Source organism: Squalius cephalus (genome assembly GCF_949319135.1).
Source record: "Squalius cephalus genome assembly, chromosome: 18".
NCBI classification, from domain to species: Eukaryota; Metazoa; Chordata; class Actinopteri; order Cypriniformes; family Leuciscidae; genus Squalius; species Squalius cephalus.
The window spans coordinates 20245946-20269181 of record NC_137139.1 but is presented as its reverse complement, the minus strand read 5'-3'; the positions used below and the strand labels follow the sequence as shown (position 1 = coordinate 20269181).

At 38.4% G+C, this 23236-nt stretch overlaps 1 protein-coding gene across 2 annotated transcripts in view; it reads right to left on the bottom strand.

Moving 5' to 3' along the window:
* The window catches only part of rerea (arginine-glutamic acid dipeptide (RE) repeats a), a 158797-nt gene that overhangs the window by 113306 nt on the left and 22255 nt on the right, over positions 1-23236 (bottom strand). For both annotated transcript variants that reach the window (XM_079848814.1, XM_079848815.1), the window contains exons 2-3: positions 20280-20348; positions 17261-17375 (exon numbers count right to left, since the gene is read on the bottom strand). The gene's annotated coding sequence lies outside the window, so the exon portion shown is untranslated. The remainder of the gene's footprint in view (positions 1-17260; positions 17376-20279; positions 20349-23236) is intronic.

Sequence of the window (23236 nt, the reverse complement as noted above, 5' to 3'; positions counted from 1 at the left end):
TGCTGGATTTATTACCGTCATTTGCATCCTCTGATGCAGCCCGTCACTTTTTCAACGAGCTAACAGGAGGGGTCACACCAAAACAATCACATGCATCACACATTCTGGGTCGGCATGCAATGTGGGTGGCATTGAGAACGGACAACAGTGGTACGGTTGTGTTTGTCATGCTAAACAGGGTGGGGTCGTTCAAACATTATTACAAGGACACTGTTATTACACAGTATTACAAGTCACTGTTAGCGCGATATATGATGAGGTTTAAAGCAGTGATTCCCAACCAGGGCTACCACATTGGGTACAGGTTCAAGTCACTACCGAGAAAAGATTTTGCTTTAACCGATAAAACAGTATTTGGCTCAATGACATGATGCTCTTTTTATTTTCTGGATCTTTTAATTTATTCTAAAATATATTAAAATTTATACATACCATGACTTTTATACACCTATTATGTACGAGCTATTTTTAGGGACAAAAAGTATATGATGAAAAAATGCATTACAAATATTAGAAACAAATGTGACACACACACACACTTTGTGTGACCACTATGCAGAAAAAAGCAGGGGAAAAAATGTATGACTTTAAAATAAGAAAGCAAAAAAAAATAACGCTAAATGATATCTAGTACAATATGAATGTAAATTCATTCATTAAAAAATAAACAAAAAAATAAACAACAGTATAATATGATTAAAAGGAGCATGTTTTTGGCTTGGTGTCGATGAAGAGGTGCTTGAGCCCTGATGGGGCTCAAGACGAATAGCGGTTGGAAAACACTGCTTTATAGGATGATGAGCAGATCGTATGTGGTAATTGATTCAAACAAAGGGAAGTACTGGGAAGCATCATATACGTGTGCTGTTGTCGTCGGAGGTGGAAAACAAGAAGATGTTAGAAAAGGAACAGGTGGATTTACAGCTGTAATGCTGACTAACCTCGACTGTGTCTCCAAGGACCTGCAGCCCTCTTACAGGCATTCACAGTCCCACACTCTGGGGGAAGCGGGGAAGCGAAAAATAGACAAAAGAAAAGAAAGGAAGGAAATAAATCATGAATGCATGAGTGAGCAAGTGAATAAAAGCAGGCAATAAATGAAGAAACAGCACCCAGCCATCAGGGCTTTATGCACACGAGGAAACAAACTGAAGATTAATGCGTCACCTGGTATTAACGCTGATGATTTATTTAAAATGGCAACTGCTGTCATAAACAATGAGGGGGGGAATGGAAGAAAAAGAACAGTATGCAAGTTAAGCAATGGCTGCTTTTCACAACCACTTGATTTGCGCTTTAGAAATGAATCCAAACATGAACTCCCTTTGGAGACTCGATTTGCCTCCCCCCTCTGCCACCTTAAAAACACACACACACACACTGATTTCTATCCCTCCTCCACGCGCCTTTAACTCCTATCCTGCTTCTTAAGCAGCTCTCCCTCCCAGCCAGCGCTGTGGAAATAAAAACATCAGGACCTTGCCTCACAGCACCTGTTCAAAAACATTGACATTTTACATTCAGCATTGTCGCTCGGTGGAGCATCCGTGCACTCGCAAGCCTTTCAAAGAGAAAACAGAAAGCAGCTGGAAGGGCTGATTTATGAGGACTAAAACACACTTACTGCTAATCCCAAGCATTTCACACAGGAGAGACAGTGTTCCCTTTATCTGTGTGTGTGTGTGTATGTATTGTGCTAAGGTAATATTTAGCAAGCCCTTGACCAAAAGTGGGAGGAAAACAACATTCACCGGTTGCGTATGCTTTGGATTTGTCGTGTGTGTCCGAGCATATGGTCTGCTTTATTTAATACAGTTAAAAAAAATAAAGCGCTGTTTCCCCAACACACGCCTGTGACATGGCCGTTGGTCTGCTGAACGGTCTCTGAGCCTCTGGGACATCTGTTCCACAGAATTAGAGCATTTAGCCGGCTGCAATTACTACAGATAAAGGTTATTAACTCACAGGATTAGATCACTGTATTAAAACATTGGGCTTTTTCCTCATAAACAGCTGCATGCTCACGTCTGTCCATTTGTGTGTTTCTATCTCAAGGAATAGTAAATTCAACAGAACATGATGTTTAAAGGGATGGTTCACCCTAAATTCATTTTTTACTCACCCTCACATCACTCCAAACCTGTATTACTGACTTTTTTTATTTTATTTATTTATTTTTTATTTATTAGTTCTGCACAGATATCGCATAGATACAGTACAAGGAGGGGAACGAAACCCACTTGGGTTTATACAGAGTTCCACTCCACTTGCATGAATAAACAAAAAAAGACACGCAGACAAATAAGTTGAATAATAAAAAAAGGGGAAAAACATATTTTCAGAAGCATGATTATCCTAATGGAAGTAACTTAAAGTTATAGATGTTAAAGGGTAAAGGTAAAGGTAAAGGAGGAACAAAAGTAAAGAGCAGCATATAAAGGTCAGTAAGACTATAGTATACTGCAGGGAACTTATAGCAAAAAAAAACTGTCATTGTAAAATCAAAAGGTCTTTCAACTGTTTTTTAAAGACAAACAGAGAAGACATGGATCTTAGGGACAAACTTAATTCACTCCATAATTGAGGACCCCTAAAACTGAGGTCAGTTTTATGACCTGAAGTTCTAGAGAACGGTAAGACAAGATTTATTTCACTATGCCTTGTATGATGGATATGAATATCTGAAATAAAAGTAAAGAAGTGTTGTAATGTTGGTGGGAAATCATCTCTCTTATAAATAAACTTATGAATAAATATGCATGATAAATAGACATTGACTTTCTCAATTGATAAAATCTTGTATCTGAGAAATAGAGGTGCAGAAGGAGCATATTTAGAAGAATAGGAGATCATACGCAAGAACTTCTTCTGGATTTTAGAAATTTTAGCGAGATAAGTGAGAAAAGTAGCACCCCAGACAATATTGCAATAATTCATATAGGGAAATAAAAAACTGTAGTAAAGCGTTAGATAAGCAGATGAGTGGATTGAAGGTAAAACTATTCTTAGAATATTTAACATTTTAGAGGATCTTGTACAGACTAGATCAACATGTTTAGACCAAGTTAAACCTTCGTCAATCAGAACACCGAGAAATTTTGTTGAAGCCACTTGAGTAACTGGAGCTCCATCAATTTCTATAGCAGCATGTTCTTTGGGGTAGAATTTATTAATATTGTGAAATATCATAAAATTACATTTTTTGACATTGAGCGTTAGCTTGTTAGTGCGAAACCAATTTGATAATATTTTTAACTCGTCATTAACCTGTTGGATCAAGGTGACAAAATCCTCGTGTACTGCAATAAGATTGGTGTCATCTGCAAATAATATGGGTAGAAAATGATCACAACAAAGGAATAAATCATTAATATAAATTAAAAACAATAGAGGACCCAAAATAGAACCCTGAGGAACCCCAAATGAAATTTTAGAAGTTTTAGAAAAAAAACCATTGAGATAAACAAATTGTTCTCTGTTAATAAAGTAATTGCGAAACCAAACTAAGGCAGTACCCTCCACTCCATATCTATTAAGCTTAGAAATCAAAATATCATGTGAAACAGTGTCAAAAGCCTTACTTAAATCGAGAAAAACACCGAGAGCAAATTTTTTATTATTAAGGGCATTTGATATATAATTTACAAGCTGTATTAATGCATGTTCTGTTGAATATTTTTTCCGAAACCCATATTGGTGTTTATATATAATGTTGTTAATAATTAAATGTTTATTTAATCGTTCATAAACAAGTTTCTCGAATATTTTAGAGATACAGGGCAGAATGGATATGGGACGATAATTGCTAAACACCTTTGTATCACCCGATTTAAAAATGGGAATAACTTTTGCAATTTTAAGAGCTTGGGGAATAATTCCAGATTGAAATGATAAAGAGATTACATAAGTAAGAGGTTGAATAATATGATCAATGGTCTCCTTAAGGAGGATACTCTTAATGCCATCGTGGCCAGGGGCTGAGTTCTTTAAAGAAAAAATAATATCTCGGACCTCCTGCGTAGTTGGGTGATCAAGATTAGGGAGGGGAGAGTACCGCCCATTTATTTGACTACATGGATCATTATAAGTTTTCTGGATATTGTGTGCTAAATCAGAACCAATTTTGGTAAAGAAATTATTGAAGCCATCAGCTATATCAATAGGGTCTGATAGACACCTATCATAGTCCCTCATCTCTGTGGGTGCAGATGCAGCCTTCCTATTACGACTCAGAATCTGATTGATAATGTTCCAGGTTGATTTAATGTCATTAGAGACTCGATTAAACTGGTCGGCATAAAACTTTTTTTTAGTCGCCTTAATTAAGCTTGTAAATTGGTTCCTATATTTTTTGTATGTTTCTAGGTTATGAGGAGTAGGTTTGGTGATAGACTTGCGATACAACCTATTTTTCTTTCTGGATAGTTTCCTCAATTCGCCGGTAAACCAGGGTTTGTCTCTAGCTACTCTGGATTTCACAGCTATCAGAGGAAAACTGGATTCCAGAGCAGAATTAAATAGAGTCAAAAATAAATCATAGGCTTTGATAGCATCCTGCAACAACATGACCTCATCCCATACGATAGAGCTGATGGCTGATTTGAATATTCCAATATTTTTAAGGGTGAAATTTCGATATTTTACATGCACATTATTAGTAATACAAGCTCCAGAAACAAAATGTATCATTTGAAAAACTGGAAAATGGTCAGACACGTCACACCATAACAACCCTGATGACACTTTATAGTCACATGAGTTAAACAAAATATTATCTATAAGAGAGGCTGAATGTGCGGTAACTCTGGTAGGTTTTGTAATTAAAGGGTAGAAGTTTACAGAGTACAGGGTATTAAGAAAATCATGTGTAGCAGTGTGATCAGCGTGTAAGATATTCAAATTGAAGTCACCGTGTAGCAAACAGAGCTTATGTTCCTTTGAAATAATATCTAAGGTTGAATCAAGTGCATCAATAAAAGTATTTATATCTGAAGCAGGTGGTCTGTAAATGCATCCAATCACAATGCTTTTCCCTTTAAATAAATAACATGAGGGAATCTCAATAAATAGAGATTCTACTAATGTTAAGTTAAAGTCATTACTTAAATCCTTTCTGAGAATATAATTAAATGAATCTGACACGTACAGAGAAACTCCTCCTCCTCTTTTCATCTCTCTACAGGAGTGGATAGCATTATAGTGTGATAGATTATAGAGGTGTGATGTGTCATTATGGAGCCATGTTTCCGTAAATGCTAGAGCTGAGAAGGAGTGTGACAAGGTAGATAAGAAGGTTTTAAAGTGATCGAAGTTTTCTCTAAAGCTACGTGCATTCACATGAATCGTGGAGAACGAGGTTTGATCAGAATGTGTAGGAGACAAGCAAGACAAGAAATTAAACTGCTGTTCGGTATAATATTCACACGACAAATTAACAGAGTTCAGATAATTGTTATTGGAGTCAGGATTAAAAAAGGTTTCATAAATTCCAGAGTTGTTGTCCATGTTCAGCTCAAATGGGTTCAGAGTCCGTGAATCTATTTCAGGTGCTGCGTGTTTCCAGTCACTTGTTATGAAACTAGAGTCAATTGATGTCATAATAAAGGAATGATAAGATAGTACCTTGAAAGAACGTCATCACACCAAAACGACTCACGTTCCACCAACACATCAGGGTTAATCCTTTCACTCGAGAAACCCGAACAATCCATCGGCAGCAGTGGAAACAGTTGTTCTTGAGACTGAAATGATTCATTTATATTCATCCAGCTGATTTGATTCCCGTATCGCCAAAACCTTCACATCCTCTGGTCGTAATCCATTCGTTTTAATCCACACTTTGCAGTTCCGGGTCCATGTCGACTGAATCTTTCCATTTTTACGTAATAATCTAGCGTCCTTAGCAATATCGGCATTCTTTTTAGTGAGATGTTCGTTTAGGTAAACTTTCGTGCCCTTCAATTTCCCCCCTTGACTCAGCAGCGCGACTTTATGTTTGTGGTTCACAAAGCGCACAATGATGGCAATGACTTACTTTCCTCCGTGGAACAGTTTTTTTTTTTTTTGGTCTATACATGTAAATAGGGTCTTAAACTGTTAGGTTACCAACATTCTTCAAAATATCTTCTTTTACTTTCCACAGAAGAAAGGTTTAGAAATTTTTTTTATTTTTGGATGACACCACCATACTAATGCTGAAATATGTAGTATGTATAATGTGCACAGTATGCACATTTTCAGTATGCATTGAATATCCAATGACCTACTTTTGTTAAAAAAATTAAAAAAAGTGCACAGTGCGCAGCAAAGCATATTCTGAGGAAAACTATCCATGGTGCAGTGTTCTTGACTTGACTATTTAATTTGGGTCATCGCACTTTCAAAGCAATAGATGAACCAAAAGTAACTAATTACCAAATGTTAAGACATATTTACTAACAAATCTAAAGACATTTTTTCATAAAATTGAATAAAAAATTAAAGATAACAATCATGAGAAAAACATAGGTTATATGACGACAACATACTGTAGCATACTACTGTTTAATGTTTAAAATCATGGATGGAGTAATGTTTACTGTTTCACTTACTATTTGTAAAAAAACAGCAGTAAAGGTTATACTGTGCAGTATTCAGGAGTGAGCTTGTATTCAATTCTGAACACAACCTCTGTCTTCCTCCAGCCATCACTTGATATTGATCCACAGCAACATGGCCGTCGAACACAGCCATGCACACAGAAAATGGAAAATAACCTGACTGAGAGGGACTGAGCTTGGAAGGATGCTTCAGCCTTGATTTGAGTGGGTCATATTTTTATAATGAGTAATTCATCACTGGTTTGTTTTTGTCCAGCCACAATCATTGATTTGTTATGGAAGGAGCAAAAAAAAAAAAATGATCAACTCAATATGAAGCAACATCCACATCAAATTTACCCTCTGTCTTGTGATGTATTTGAATACAGAATATTCAGTGTAAAACCATTCTCGCACACATTGACGCACTCGACACTTTATGCAAAAATGGTTTTACAATTGATTTGTACCGAAATTCACTGGTTTGTATTTCATCATGAGGTCCAATGAGACCAAGGAGATTTATTAAAGGAAAAGTTCACCCCCATGTTTCAAAACCGTATAACTCTGGCTGTGTTCACACTGGCACAAAAATCATATTATTTTACTCACATGATCTGATACAGATCGGAATTTGTCGCACAAGTGTAAACACAAAAATCGGTATGAAATCCGTTTTTTGGCATCCGTTCTGAGCCACTTCCAAATGTGGTTTTAAATCAAATACAAATCTGACATCTGGACATCTGACCCAAGTCTAAACACGTATCCGATTCCCCTTGGAATACCAAGCCACCATAAGGCGAGGATGACATGTTTGCCGACAAAGATGGCTTTTGTATTATGAAGCAGACATGCCTGAATGAGCTCACACTAAAACTGATGGGCATCAATATTTTCAATAGAATAACAATTGGTCTGTTTCTCAAACGACTTAAAGCTATACGACTTAAAAAGACTTGGAATGTAGCGTACAAGTCATATGGACCACTTTTATGATGCAATTTTTTTTTATAATTGCCATCTTTAAAATGTCTCTGTTTGTGTTCTGAATGAAAGTCATACAGGTTTGTGGCATCATAAGGGTGAGTAAATGATGACAGAATTTTTGGGTGAACTACAAAAGGAGATAGTCAGTAGAAATGCCTGAAAACACTGATGAATTACACCTCAAAAGCTCAGTTCACTAAGTGCAGCGAGTCTGTGAATGACTACAAATGGCTGAAAACAACTGACCTTTTTTTAAGGCAGCTTCAATCTCATTATGCAACTCATCTCCCTTTTTCTCTCTAAACTGTCTCTTTTACTTCCTCTTCAGAATCAGCTTTAGAAATTCTTCACCTCCCTGCCTGCCACGGCCCCTGCTTCTCTGGCTGATTTCAAACTCTACTGACAGCTTTCATGACTAAGACTCTCATGTCAAACACCATTATATCAGCCATCCATTCATTCCCGTAACACTGCTTTAGTGACATTTTCAAGCACTTAGCAGTGCTGCAGTACTGTCTCTTGTGCTACCTCTTATTTCAACCCACCAGCCGCCAGAAAACGAACATTATTAAAAAATGCAATCTAGATTGTACTTTAAAAAAAGCTTTGCTTCCTTTTCCAGGCTGGTGGCTGGGATTATAGGTTTAAACGCTCCTGCTTTAACTAGATCAGCGTGATTTAATGTTAATGCTCTCGGAAAAAAAGCTTCTCCCGGCTTTTTTAGACCACAGCCAGTGGTCTCAGTTTGCCCACAGGTTACAGAGCATCTAGAGAGTTTGTCAGCCCAATAGAAACGTAACCCTGACAACAATCATATAACCTTATATTGGAAAATGAGAATTTCCAATCCTCTGCACTGAGATGTGGACTTTGGTCACTGTTGAGCAGGGAGAATATAAAGGAAAGAAAACAGATTACCTGCTGATTAGCCTGTATTATGGGGCAGCTCTAACCTTTGTGAAACAGACTGCCAGTTCTGTGCTAAGCCAAGCATGTCTCCTCGTCTTTCCCAGCTGAGAGAGAGAAGTGCCACGACAAGCCTACCGCTCCCTATTAAGTAAGCGCTCTGAGCAGTGAGCCTTGCACATCCATCAGCACACAATGACACACAGTCATGCCATCCACCAGCCTCCCTCCTCTTCTTTTTTTTCGGAGAAAGAGGTGTCGTGTTCGCTTAGTTCTTTGGCCTTAGATGGTGACAGGAAATTATTCATAATTTTGAGTGCTGGTGGCTGCGAGGCTGTGAAATGATAATCCAACACTCGAAAACACAAATAAGCACTGATGACAGACAAAACTGAGCATGTCAATACTCAATGATACTTCAAAAACAAAACATATGCAAATAATAAAAAGTCCCCCTGTAGCCAATAATTATATCCCTAAAACCTCATCTTTGATCACCAAAATGACATATTTAAACGTTTAGTTTTTTCTTAAAATAGCTTGAATGTAACTACACCCTTGCCTCATTTAATATACGCGATACTATGAATATGCAAATTAGTCCCACCTCCACTCACTCGCACAAGCTCAGAGATCCACTCGTTGACGATCTCACGTTGAAGTGATTGGTTGCGAGGTAGTTTGTGACGTCAGAAACACCAGCGATTTCAAACCACATTTTTGAGACTGTCTTTGGTTCACTGCAGTTTTAAAGGAGAACTCGGCAACTCTAGCGAACTCTAGTCACTTCTTCGCTGATTTTTCCTTTTGTTGTCGCATGTTTTCCCCACGAGCTCCCCCTACAGCTGTGGGGGGGCGTATATTTCACAACACGGTTGTAAAAAACTCACTTGCGGCGGCCTCCTCCCCCTCTCTACAGCTGCTCATGTGCGTTTGTTTTGATCGGAGCAAGCCAACTGTATCGTGTGGAGCTATGTCTACCGAGGTGGGTAATCTGGTAATACATCATACATGCGTGTGTGTTTATGTCGAATTGCCGTAAAGCAATTCGTGTTTCGCGCTCGTTCTCGCTTCTCACGAGACTTCCAATTTCTATCTTGCCGGGACGGTAGTCCCCAAGTTGCAAGGTTGGTTTTCCGCCTGGGAACGCTGGGGGGAGCGGGGAAAGTCACCAAAATCACCAGAACAGGTTGTTTAACCATCCAAATGAATTCTAGACAGTTTTATTAAGTTAAAAAAGTTACCAAGTTCTCCTTTAAGGAGAAAATACTCAACAATGGTGTTGATTTATGAATTTGCAAATGGTTTGTCTAGACTTAAAGCATATTAAAACCACCACATAAGCATATTAATAACATTAAAAGCTGTATTTTCATCACAGGGGAACTTCATCACAGCAAAAAACACTCTTCCCCTCTCAGAACTGGCAAGAGACTTATTAAAAAGCAGTAGAGAGCAACACTTATGTTAACTGCAACACTTCTGTTAGGGTGTGGGTGGTTTCCAAGGCATTGTTATGTGGTTACTAAGGTGTTCTAAGAGATTTTAGCATATTGTTAGGGTGTTCTGGGCAGTTGCTTACTGGCCCAATTTTAAAATAATACTCTCTCTCTTTCTCTCTCTCTCTATTATTCAACAAATTAATTTATAAAAATATTATTATTATTATTCTACACTCTCAGAAAAAAAAGGTACAGAAGTTGTCAGTGGGGCGGTACCCTTTCAAAACGTAGGCTACACATTTGTACCTAAAGAGTGCTCATCAATACCTTAAAGGTACATATTGGTACCAAAAGTGTACATATTAGTGCCTAAATAGTACATATTAGAACCTTTTTAAAGGGTACAGTCCCAGTGACTGCTTTTGTATCTTTTTTTCTGAGAGTGTAGAAGAAACCATAAATGTGAATAAAAAATATAGTGAGAACAGAGCCAAACTGAAGTGAGATTCAATTAGACCAGCGGTCAGGAACCTATGGCTTGCAAACTGTATGTGGCTCTTTGACAAAAAAAATCATGTGGCTCAGAGGTCTCGCACCCTTTACCAATTAATGATTGATCAATTAAAAATTAAACATCAATAGATCAGTTTCCTAGCTTTCAATTTGTACTGGCCAAAGTGCCTTCAGTGCTGTTCGCGAGTGTCACGACAGCAATCCTAGAGCTCAAACAGCTACATAGCTTGTTTGTGGTAATGGAAAAACAATTTTTTTAATAGCAGTGAACTAAAAGTATGCTATATAAAAAAAGTGACTGGACTGAAACATATCCTTTTATTGAAACTGGTGCCGTGCTGTGCCAAGAGACATTTCAAAACATTTTACAGGTACTTTCGCTTTTGCCGCAGAGACACATAAATGTGTCATATTTCTGATAATACGCGCAGTTTTCAGTGGACAATACTGTTTTAAGTTATTAATAACAAAACAAGGATGAATGAGATAGTAAAGAGCAGGATGTGCTTGATATTAAAAATAAATATTAAAAGCGCAATAAGCCGCGAAAGAGAAATGAATCTTTTACTGACAGGATGCTTTCTGTGCGCACGCTCAGAGCAGAACGCGGACAAGCATAGTAGCCACAGAATATATCAAAAGGGCCACCTGGTGAGTATTCACGTAAACACATTCGACATAAGCACTGTGTGTTGTTCCTCCATCCCTTACACACACACACACACACACACAAGAAGAAGATGATTTATGCGACTCAGGTGGTAACTCAACCTCGCAGTGAAAGCCCTGCACAATTAATTCCATATTGCTTATTTATTTATGGGGATATACATACATATACATATACATATCATTTGTTGCTATGGGTCTTTTGGAAAAATCTAATTTAACCATTAAATCAAAAATGAAAAAATGGCTCTTGGTCAAAAAAGGTCCCTGACCCCTGAATTAGACCATAACAGGAACAATGTGTGTGAATGCAAGGAGTTGGATGTAGTATAATTGTAATATTCAATTATACTTAAGTGTGAGCAATAGCAAGTAGCCTTAGTTTGAAGTTGCCTTAGTAAGTACCACTAAAAAAATAGTCTGCAATAAAAATTACCTATTTTTTGCTAAATGGCAATTAGATGAAGGCCTATATGACTAATATTTATGCCATATGTCATCAAATTCAAATCATTCCCTTTCTATTACAGAAGCTTAGCAGAACAGAGTGCACTTATCGTGTACAGTCTTGTCCATTTAATTTAATACCGCGACGACAGATGGCGTCCAATTTTCCATTTGACAATTACAAATTGGCCTTAAAAATAAACAGACAAAAGACGAGACAGGCAAGAACTGTTCCAAGTCATTCAAACACAGTTCCACTGCCCACAGAGCCTGACCCTCTCCTACACAGTGCCTCACGCTGCAAATAAATTCAAATCATTGCTCGGTCCGATGCTTATTCAATCCAGGCTAATATCAGTGCTCTACCACACTGGCCCGATGGCTGACATTTAACATTCCTTGGCAGCAGAGACGGAGGGGGAAGAAATGAACCCGCTTATGCGCCTTGACACGGTGCCCTCTGCAGGAAAATAAAAACATGGCTTTCACTTACTGCCAGCCTGTGCGCTGAGCCTATACATCACCCCGGCTACAGAGGAGACTGATCCAAGGTCAGCTCCATTTCCTCACGGTGCTATTTTTCTATCACAATCACAGAGCGAGGCCCGGAAGAGACGCGCTAACACAATCATCTGCACAGAGACGGTACGGACTGCAAACCACTCCAGACTCTTATGCAAGCTATTGACTCGGCTGTATAAAAGGAAATAGGGTTAGCATGCAAACGAACACGGCGCTAAACAGACTACAGGTTGTGTAGATTTCAATCTGAGCAGCAAATTTTCACAGCACGTCTGAATTTGCAGTAAACATTTTAAATGCTACAAGAATTTTACCCAACACGACTTTATGAGGGACCGTAGTCCACTCGAATCTCACAAGCAAACATCATTAATGCTGAGCAGTATGCGTGCTGATTGCTTGGCTGAGCAGTTGGTGTGCGTTGAATGTGTGTGGGTAAAGCTCTGGAGTCATCACAGTACTTCACGGTAGGTTAACACTCAAAGTGCCTTGGGAAATAACATTTAGGCTACATAACGCTTACTTTACACAACTTGGGTTACTCATACCAAAGCCAGCGTTTCTGTGGTCCAAAGTGTAAGTGACTAGAGCAAAAGCCAGATAAAGCAAAGCTCTGATGATAATAATGTTTTGCAGTAGGAAGAGATGGGAGGATGGCGAAAAGGAAATATTATGCATGATGAAGAGAACTAACTTGATTTTAGGTTGGTTCACACTTTGAGAAATGCAAAGAATATGAGGTGCTCTTTTCATGAAATTTATTCAGAGACAAGCAGTATGCAAGATATACCAATAAGCCGATAACCTTATACTGTAATATACTAAAAATCTATACTACTAAGTCTAAATAAATTTAAAATAAAACCATAAAAACTGACATCAGTCATTTTGAATGCTACAAGGGAATTTAGGCATCCTTATAATGTATGAAAAATGGAAATTCATTCTGAGATTTGATAAAGATTATATTTAAAAGTGTTATTAAATGATTAGGCGTTTTATAGGTGAACTTCAAGTGACCATTAGATGACAGCAAAGGTAAAAATAGGGTAAATTATCATAATTAAATATTCAATATCAATACCAGTAATCAAATAAAATTGAATATCAACCGATAACCGATATGGTGTAACAGGTCACATGAACTGAACACATGAACACACAGAGCAAGCAGATCTGAGTGTAGCTCACAGTTGTGCACCCAGACTTGGGGATAAAATAAAACTAAAATAAACAAAATGAAAAAATAACCACTTTTGCATGTGGATTTTAGTGTAGTTCGCTGTTGTGCAACCAGACTGTGGTAAAGTAAAATAAAAAATGTTCAATTTCATTTTCAGTTCACAAATAGTTTGCATTATTATTTCACAGCATTCAAGCAGTAAACTTACATGACATTTAAGTTTTTAAAAAGATGATGCACTGAACATACGCACATCCTCCATTTTAAAATAAACAGCAAGGCACCAGTGCTGACACTCTTCATCCTCTTGATGAAGGCACAATGGATTTAATCTGATTGTCTGATCAGGAAAAGCTCCAACAAAACATCCCCAAAAATACTTCCATTCAGTCGCCCTTTCTCTGCCGGTTCTGTCACTCTCTTTTCACTTTACAGCTTTGGCCCTTGTACCTCCCTCCTCTTATTCTCTCTTGTAGACGAGAGCTGTGGCCTTCCTCCCTCCCCCATCAGCCATCTCTTAGGGTGAAGCACAGTGGCAGATGGGGAACATACTGCAGCTGGCTAATTAAAGGAATCTGAATCTTCAATTAAATATCCAAAAACACTGGACCTGTCACCTCTGTGGAATTCTCTCTGAACACAGGCTCCAACATGCTTTGTGTAACATAAGCCTATTTAGAGTAATCCAGCATAGGGATGAGAGCTAGAGAGAGATTATGAATGAAATGGCTCTAAATGCAGAGAGGAATTCCTCACTATGACCTCAACCCTCTGGCTTTTTCCTCTGAAGAGCATTCCTTCATAAATTATCTACTTAAAACACATGTCCTTTTGTACCATATGCCTTCACCTATTATACTGATATCCAAACCTCGGTGCTGAGAAAGGCCCTGTTGTTTTTTTTAAAGTTATGTACCAAATTAGAAGGTAAAATAGTAATAAACATCTTTCAATTGAGTCGTCTTTAAAAGCTGCATGCAAAACCAAACATACAACGTGAGCAGTGTAGTCCGATTCACAAACAAATGACTCTTCTGAGCCAATTCTTTGTAGTGAATCAAAAACATTCAGAGCAACCCGTGTAAACTAATTCCTGAAACAAAAGACTCTTAACAAGCGGTTCGTTTAAGTGAATTAAAAATATACGACGCAACTAATGTAGTCATATTGACGAAAAATGCCTCTTATGAGCCAGATTCTAACTGACTTGAAATCAACCCCCCGCCCCAATTCTTTTTACATGTAAGAGTATGCAAGCTAAATAGACATTACAACTGAAATATTTCAAAATTAATCAGAATCTTTTTAATTGGAATCAAATCAAGCTTGAGAAACAGAGAAAGGTCAGAAAATATAAATCAATACACAACTCTTCTCAACTTTAGTTGCACTGCCAACAATCTGTCTCTCACATTGCCTTAACAACTTTTGTTGAAAATAAATGACTTCTGGTCGCTTTGTCTTTGTTTGCTGTGTGAACATCCCTGAAGTAATAACAGTGACTGCAGGAAGAAATAATTCACTGCTTAATTATCAGCTCATCAAAGTGTTTGCAAAAACATCCTCGTCTGCACATACAGGGAGCGATGCGAATAAAATATGGTGTGTGTATTTACCCTTTCCTTGGGGGTTAACCATATGAGCACACCATCAATTCCATGAACACTTATGCTTTCTCTTCAGCACCTCGATATCCCTGCAACTGACACCTAATCTGCCACTCTCCGGTGGGATGCTGAGATAGCCGTGGCCCGAGGCCGATACCCGCAGGATCCGCTTGATTAAACACAGCAGTTGGGGTTATGACAAAGAATATAGCACCTGTCACGACACCTCCCATCATCACTCATTTAGCTGCTAAATATAAAACTTCCCCAACGCTAGTGATTACGGCAAACGTAATTGGCGTCAAGAGAAGGAATAATCCTGTTACATTCTACGTAATTTAGATCAATATTGAGACCACAGCGAAAAGAGCACACAGCCGAACATCAATATTTTCAGAGGGTTTGTTCAGGTATCAGGCAGGCAGCTGGCAACAAACACCCTGTGGACCAATGAGAGCTCTGCCCCTTCCTGCCCTGGACTCCACTGTCTGTTTTCCTTCTTTCCACCTAAACAATGGGTGTCAAAACCTTCTGTCCGCTGTCCTCCCCCATCCCCTCCCTCCATTACTCTTTTCAGATGTTTGCTGTCTCTCTCTGTGATAACTGCACTAGCACATCTATTTTAGAATGGCTCCAGAGCTGGGTTTCCAGACAGGCTCAGGTAAAGATGATCAAGATAACATAAAAGGAGAGGAAGGAGCCCAACTTAATAAATTTCCTTTTCGGTCCCCTCAGTGGCCTTCAGGAGCTTTATTTCTAACAGGATTCAGCGAACAAGAGCCTGTGTCAAGGGAGCTTACCCTCAATTAAGCCCAGGTAAAATAATGCTTGTTCTGGGAGTGGTTGTGAATACATTACACCCTCCTGTCAACCTTTTGGCAAAGTGGTCCTCTGCATATTGGATGGAAGGGACCTTTTTTTCTCCCCTTTTCAAAACTGCAGGTGTAAAATTACACTTCTACCAACTGCTGTGCTTAAACATGTCGGAGAGTGATTTTTCTCCATTAAGCTTGAGGGCTAAGCCAAATGCATCACCTGAATTCTCCAACAACCCGCTGAAATTACAGGTTCATCCGTGGCGCTATTTTAGAACACTTATTAGTTTCTCTCAATGGACAAATAAAGTACTTAAAGTGTTTAATCTTTCCTACCCTCCCTCACTGTAACTGTGGTTGTTTTCCTTGGTTTAAAACCTGACTTGCACTAGCCATGGATGTGCGAAACGGTTTATGAAGCCCTTTAGAATTAATACTGATGAAATATACAAATTCTGCCTGATATGATAAGCCAATAATTATTTTCATGTTATGGCTAAAATTCTTTACTATTTTGTCTAAAGCCAGGTTTAATCCTAAAACATACTGCAGATCCAGGGCCCAAATCTGAAGTGTTTGATCATTAGTTTGACATGTTCACCGACAGCCGATTAATGACCGTTGCGCTTAGATTTGACCTCCAACGAATTTCTGGCAGATCTTCTCAGAAGATTTAACAGACAGTCCTGTAGTGTGGCTTCTCCTACGACAACCGACAAATCAAAAACCAATAGAAACGCCAAACCTGACGATGCAATTAGTGAAACAACAACAAACCACCACTTGCTCCACACACATCGCCAGACTTCGTTTTTTTCCGGTTTTCTTTTCAAGAGAAAATCAAAACTAACTCTAGAAATTGTTTTTGTTTGCTAGCCACCATTTCTATCCCGCCTGTAAATGCAGCTCACAGTCGCCGAACGTGTCACGGCTAAATAAAAAACTCCAGGCGAGTCTTCTTGTGTGCGTCCGTTCATAAAGCACCTTGACTGCCTTACAGTCTGATATTAATGACAACTGAGATCCAACAGTGTGACATGGCTTACAGCGAGGATCATGCTCATACAGTCTGACAAGCAACAGTCTAAAATGACTATTAGACAACTTTTAGACAACCTTTTTTACAAATTATAAATCATACAGTGTGCACCCAGCTTAATGTAAATGTAATGTAGAAATATTAGTATTGTAATTTTAAAGTGTTAAGGTTTTATCATATTACAGTAGAAAATATTGTCTTATTTTTACAGTGAAATTAAAAAAAAAAAGAAGATAACCAATATGGTACTGATATTTTGTGCATCTCTAATGGTTAGGCTTGCTTCAGGATCACTCACTTCACCTACTATTCAACCAGCCATCAACTATTGACACCCATTGACACTAGCTCATCATAAAATCAAGAAATCATCACATGTACCTTCTGCTAACACCACAACAGGAGACTAAATGTTTGGATAAATATATTCAGAAGATGATGCAAGGATAATTAAATGATCCAAGTGTGATGAGTACTTCACTCTGATGACAGGTCACGTTCAGAAATTTGACTACATTGGGCTGAGGCAGGATTAACACATACACATACTTGCACTTCATATGAGTCATCCACTTCTCTGTTGATAAGAATCCAGGAGAGATGGAGATGTCCTGCCCTCTGCTCAAACTCTTGTCTCTCGCCCCCTCTTGTCGCTCTCTCTTCCCTAGCAGTGCACAGTATGACAGACGAGTAAACACAGATGCTGAGCAGCAAACTAGAGGAGACCGTTTCATCAGCGTTGACAGTCCTGCCTGCTGTAGGAATCAAACAAACAGCACAGGCAACTACTTGGCTGTAATAAACTGACAGGGATAAAAATGGGGAGGATACAGTGGAATGGACATATTGAAGAGAGTCAATGCTTCCAGACATTAAGATATTATGCTGCTTGTGTAAGTTTAGACCTAAAAAAAATCAAGAATTGTTACTGTGGTTTATGACTTTAAGGCTCAGTGTAAGTTAAGACAGTGTAGTTACTGACTGGTTGTCAAGAATGAATAAACTGTCAATTTAAATCTATATAAACGAAATATATGTATGTGTGGTCCAGGTATTCCTTACAAGATAGTAGACAAAATTTTGGTCCATATATACATATATATACAGGTGCTGGTCATAAAATTAGAATATCATCAAAAAGTTGATTTATTTCAGTAATTCCGTTAAAAAAGTGAAACTTGTATATTATATAGACTCATTACATGCAAAGTGAGATATCTCAAGCCTTTATTTGTTATAATTTTGATGATTATGGCTTACAGCTTATGAAAACCACAAAATCAAAATCTCAGAAAATTAGAATATTACATGAAATCACACAGTAATTACACAGTAATCCCATGGTCATTGAACCAGGTTTTGGTTCTTTTGGCAGTGTGGGCCGGTGCAAATCCTGCTGGAAAATGAAGTCAGCATCTCCATAAAGCTTGTCTGCTGAAGGAAGCATGAAGTGCTCTGAAAATGTCCTGGTAGACGGCTGCGTTGACTCTGGATTTAATAAAGCACAGTGGACCAAAGTCCTCTTTTCTGATGAGAGCAAATTTTGCATCTCATTTGGAAACCAAGGTCCCAGAGTCTGGAGGAAGAATGGAGAGGCACACAATCCAAGATGCTTGAAGTCCAGTGTGAAGTTTCCACAGTCTGTGTTGGTTTGGGGAGCCATGTCATCGGCTGGTGTTGGTCCACTGTGCTGTCCACTCAACGCAGCCGTCTACCAGGACATTTCCAGAGCACTTCATGCTTCCTTCAGCAGACAAGCTTTATGGAGATGCTGACTTCATTTTCCAGCAGGATTTGCACCTGCCCACACTGCCAAAAGAACCAAAACCTGGTTCAATGACCATGGGATTACTGTGTAATTACTGTGTGATTTCATGTAATATTCTAATTTTCTGAGATTTTGATTTTGTGGGTTTCATAAGCTGTAAGCCATAATCATCAGAATTATAACAAATAAAGGCTTGAGATATCTCACTTTGCATGTAATGAGTCTATATAATATACAAGTTTCACTGTTTTAACGGAATTACTGAAATAAATCAACTTTTTGATGATATTCTAATTTTATGACCAGCACCTGTATATATATATATATATATATATATATATATATATATATATATATATATATATATATTAGGGGTGCCACAAGATCTCGCGAGACTAAAATGTGATGAGATTTCTCGTAGAGTGAAGAGCTGTCTCGCGATATCGCCATGATGGAGCGTGAGGGAGAAATTAACAGAATATGCCACCTCTACATCATTTTGCTGTTTTTATATAAATAAATAAAAACATTGTAAACTATTGTAAACTGCTCTGCTCATCAAGTACGAGTTGCAGTCGCACACAGTGCAGCAGGAATCACAGTTCACTGATTGCTTGACGATGGTGGAGGACTCGTTGAGGAACAGAACCTAAACGTCTGATAAATGTCTTATCTTGTAGAATGTGCAGACATCACCGCTGCTCCCTATACACAGAGTACGTGCGATCGCAAATCTGAAAGTGAAAGTAAAACGCGAGCTCCCTGATGCACGCAAATTAGGCTGCATAAAGCCTCTTTCCCAATATCAAACCTATCTCTGGACTGTGTAGTTGTAGCTCTGGTCTCTGTTTTGGTCTCTGTTTGCACTGTTTGAATACTTAGAGAGTACTTTGATTATGGTTGCACTTGCACTTATTGTTTGCACTTAATAAGACTAAGAATTATTTATTTATTTTTATTTATACTGTTTTTATTTCTATGTTCAATATGTGGAAAGAAGTTCAATTAGGTCGTCACACACAGCCTCAATAAATGTTCTGGAAGCTCATAATTCATGTACAGTATTTATGTACAGTAAGTCATCTTCATTTATATAGCGCTTTTAACAATGTAGATTGTTTCAAAGCAGCTTTACAGAGATAAACGTATAATTTAAGGTAACAGAGATTGTTTTGGCTTTATAGCGGTTCTTTAATAAAGTTATTTTCCAGCTAAAGTTAGTTTTGATTGATTCGCTTCCGTCGCAACGATCATTTAGGGTAAGGTCTGAAGAGACTTGTGAAATCATACAGGAGAAAAGCCAGTCAGTTGAGTTTGTGGAAAAACATTTTACAGTGCTTGTATATAGTTTTCTTTCAATGTATTTGATAATTCATACTCGTAAATTAGAACTGAAATGACATTCATTACAAGATTATTAGTTAAAACATTTCAAAATGCACATGCAGATTATTTTTCCAGTCATGAATTTTGTGATTGAGGATTTTTATAAAATATTGTGCAAAAATCTCGTCTCGTTCTCATGAACCCAATCTCGTGTCTCGACTCGTGTCTTGTCACACCTCTAAAATATATATATATATATATTTGAAAATGTAAAAATGCACGTTTTCTGTAAGGGTTATGTATTTTTCTGATTTGTTTAGTTAAAATCCGAAATGATTTTATAAATATTTCTACCTCAAAACCACAAAGCATTAATGGAATCGGAATCAGAATCACTAAATTCAGCACAATTCCAATCCCTACAGGAAACAAAATCACTGCACCTACTAGAAGACATGAGAGCCTATTACTTACATGGATACTGTGGTTTGCCCCGCCCAGAACGCCGTGTCACCGGGCCGCCTGCAGACACCTCGCCACGTCCTGTCCAATAGAGTCAAAGCCAATTAATTACCTTCCCCTCTTAATATCACTGATTAAGATAAAGAGATAAATAAATGCATCAATCTCCGAGCCCCAAGAGGATCCTCGGCTGAACAGCATCATGACAGCTGAAAGGCCCTGCCACCCCCCAGTGCTACAGATGTGACACTGTGTGTGAAGGAAGGGGGCAGGGCTCATGCTCAGAAAAGAAGGAAGCTATTTGTTCGGAGCCTACACAGCTGTCACTAGCAGAGTCCGGTTCAGTCATAGTCGTGTATGCAACCATCTCACCACCCACCATGAACAAACCACACACAAATGTAATTCAAACGCAGAGGTTAGACAGGACGACCACTGCCCCTCGGGGCTGTGCTGCATTCATGACCACATGACGCGGGCAGCCACAGTGAAAAAAAGGCGGAAGGGGTCACTGCACCTGGTCAAACTCTGTTTTTTCCACCGCTGTTTGGCAAAAAAACACATCAGAATCAATTACATCCGTTCACCTCTAAAGCCAGCTAATCCACTTGTGTGCCATAAGCTTCCATGTAAATCCAGTTTTATACTGCGTAGCCTGTGCCCCCATTAATCACTGCTGGCACGGTCAAAAACGGGCCACTCTGAAGGGACAGCCTGCGAAATACCAGAGTGGAAGAGGTCGCAGTTAAGGCTGCTGACACTATTGTGGAAAAAAACAAAACAAATGCAAACTGCAAAAAGCCTTCTATTAGCATTGCAATAACAGCTTATGAACTCGAGATCACACAGGATAATTATTATACACAATAATTTGGTTGAGTGGGAAGCGTGTTTGTTGCATGCTTCATTTTTTCCATGCAAAACAAGCCAAAATGCATCTATTATACTTCCAAGTAATTATTTAAATGCCAAGCTACAGAAAATTGTTTCAAATGAGGGGTCATATTAAATGAGTCTGGCCTAACACTATTCATAAAAAAATATATAAAAAAAAAAACCTTTTCATGCATTCTCCTGCATTTACATCCCAAACACTTATTCTGGTTTCAATTTATGTTTTTACTTACATAATAATAATAATAATAATAAAAGATTACAGTGAGGGACTTACAATGGAAGTGAATTGAGCCAATATTTAGAGGACTTTAAAGCATAAAGTTTATAATTTTACAGAGGCAAAATTTTTCTTCTGTTCAGTTGTTTTCATAATTTTAGGGGTTTTAGGGGTTTATGTAAAACTAGATATAACTACACCGAAAAGGTTGTAAAGCATTTTTTTTCACACTAAAATCATGTTACCACACACATTATGTACTGTGGCTATACTATTGAAACATTGAGTATTTTTTAACATGTACAATCCATTATAGCCCCAATTCACTTCCATTGTTAGTGCTTGAGTGTAACAGTGTCAAGTCAAAATATTTTTGTTGCAATTAACATTATGTCATATGTGCTGTCAGTTGAGCCTAACTTGCATTGAATATTCTTTAGACATTTTTGAGAAATGATTTGTTTTGGGTGTTTTTGTCCATACAATGGAAGTTTTGGTTACCAAAATTCTTCCAAATATCTTCTTTTGTGTTCCACAGAAGAAAGAAAATCCTACATGAGGGTGGAGTATCCCTTTAAATATGATTAAAAGTGTTAGCTGCACAAACTGGCACAAAAATATAATTTGACACACAATGCATGTCTACTTTACAAGTAGACCAATTACTCACAATAAAATCACATCATACCATGGTTCCTGAACCAGCACGATGCTATTTGAAAGTTAAAAAGCATGAGTCAGTGGCAGACACAGACACGCATTAATAAATGATAAAATAGCTGCTCTAATCCCCTTGTGCAGAGCCAAGTACTTTTTCCTCATCAGTGAGTGTGATATTTACACAGAAACTGGAGCGTACTCCTGAGACGAGACAGGAGAGAGATGTACATTCTGTATTTGCTCAGGTTTTAACAGTCTGCTCCCTTATAAAGTGGTGAAACTGCTTATTTGTTACCGTTGCAGCTTGCCGTGAGCATCAGCTTATAATATTCTTTCACACAAGCTTTTCTCTTCCCTTCCTCCCTCTTATTCTCTCTCTGTGACAGATGTAGACACCATCATTGACCTAAATCACTCTTTTCCAGCACATTAACCCCGGTGCCTGTCCAAACACCTCGCAGAAACGCAACACCACAAGAGGCACGTCGCCGCTGCCGCCACCATTTTAAACAGAGCCCCGTCTCTCACCTGCGCTAATTGTTAAAATGTCTTCTCATTACACGTGGGTGGCTGATGATGGAGCCTGCCAACACAGCTACTGAACACAAAATGAAGCCGTGATAGACCAAATTAATTGATTAAATGAGAAGAAGCTAGAGAGCAAAAAAAAAAAAAGGAGTGTCAATCAACCCCGGAGAGAAACAGCGGGGAGTGGGACGGGCGAAACTGCTAAGATAAAATCGAGCTTGGTGCTTCCCAGCGCGGATCAATACGATTTGAATTTTTTAAAGCTCTGTTTATGAAATGCAATAATCTCTTATTAAAAATGCAGACGGCACGTGTGGTGTAAATGATTCATGGTTTGATATAATAGGCTCCTCTAGGTGAGGCTTGCACTGCAGCACCGGCCAACGTGATAAAAAATAAACCATCTCACGGATGAAAGCGGTTCGGTGCAAACTCAGGGACACACAGGTGCAAGATTTGCCTCACTTAATGGAACAAAACATCACATATTTCTTCCCCTTCCCATTTTTTTTATTAAACACCGGGACACCCCAGATCTCTCAGTGTGAAACACTAACCGCACAGACTACCCAAGCTCATCTAATGCCAGATGATTTACTATCTCTCCTTCAGACACCATTTTTCCCCTGATTTCCTCTATCCTCTCGTTCGGCCCCTCCCTCGCTCG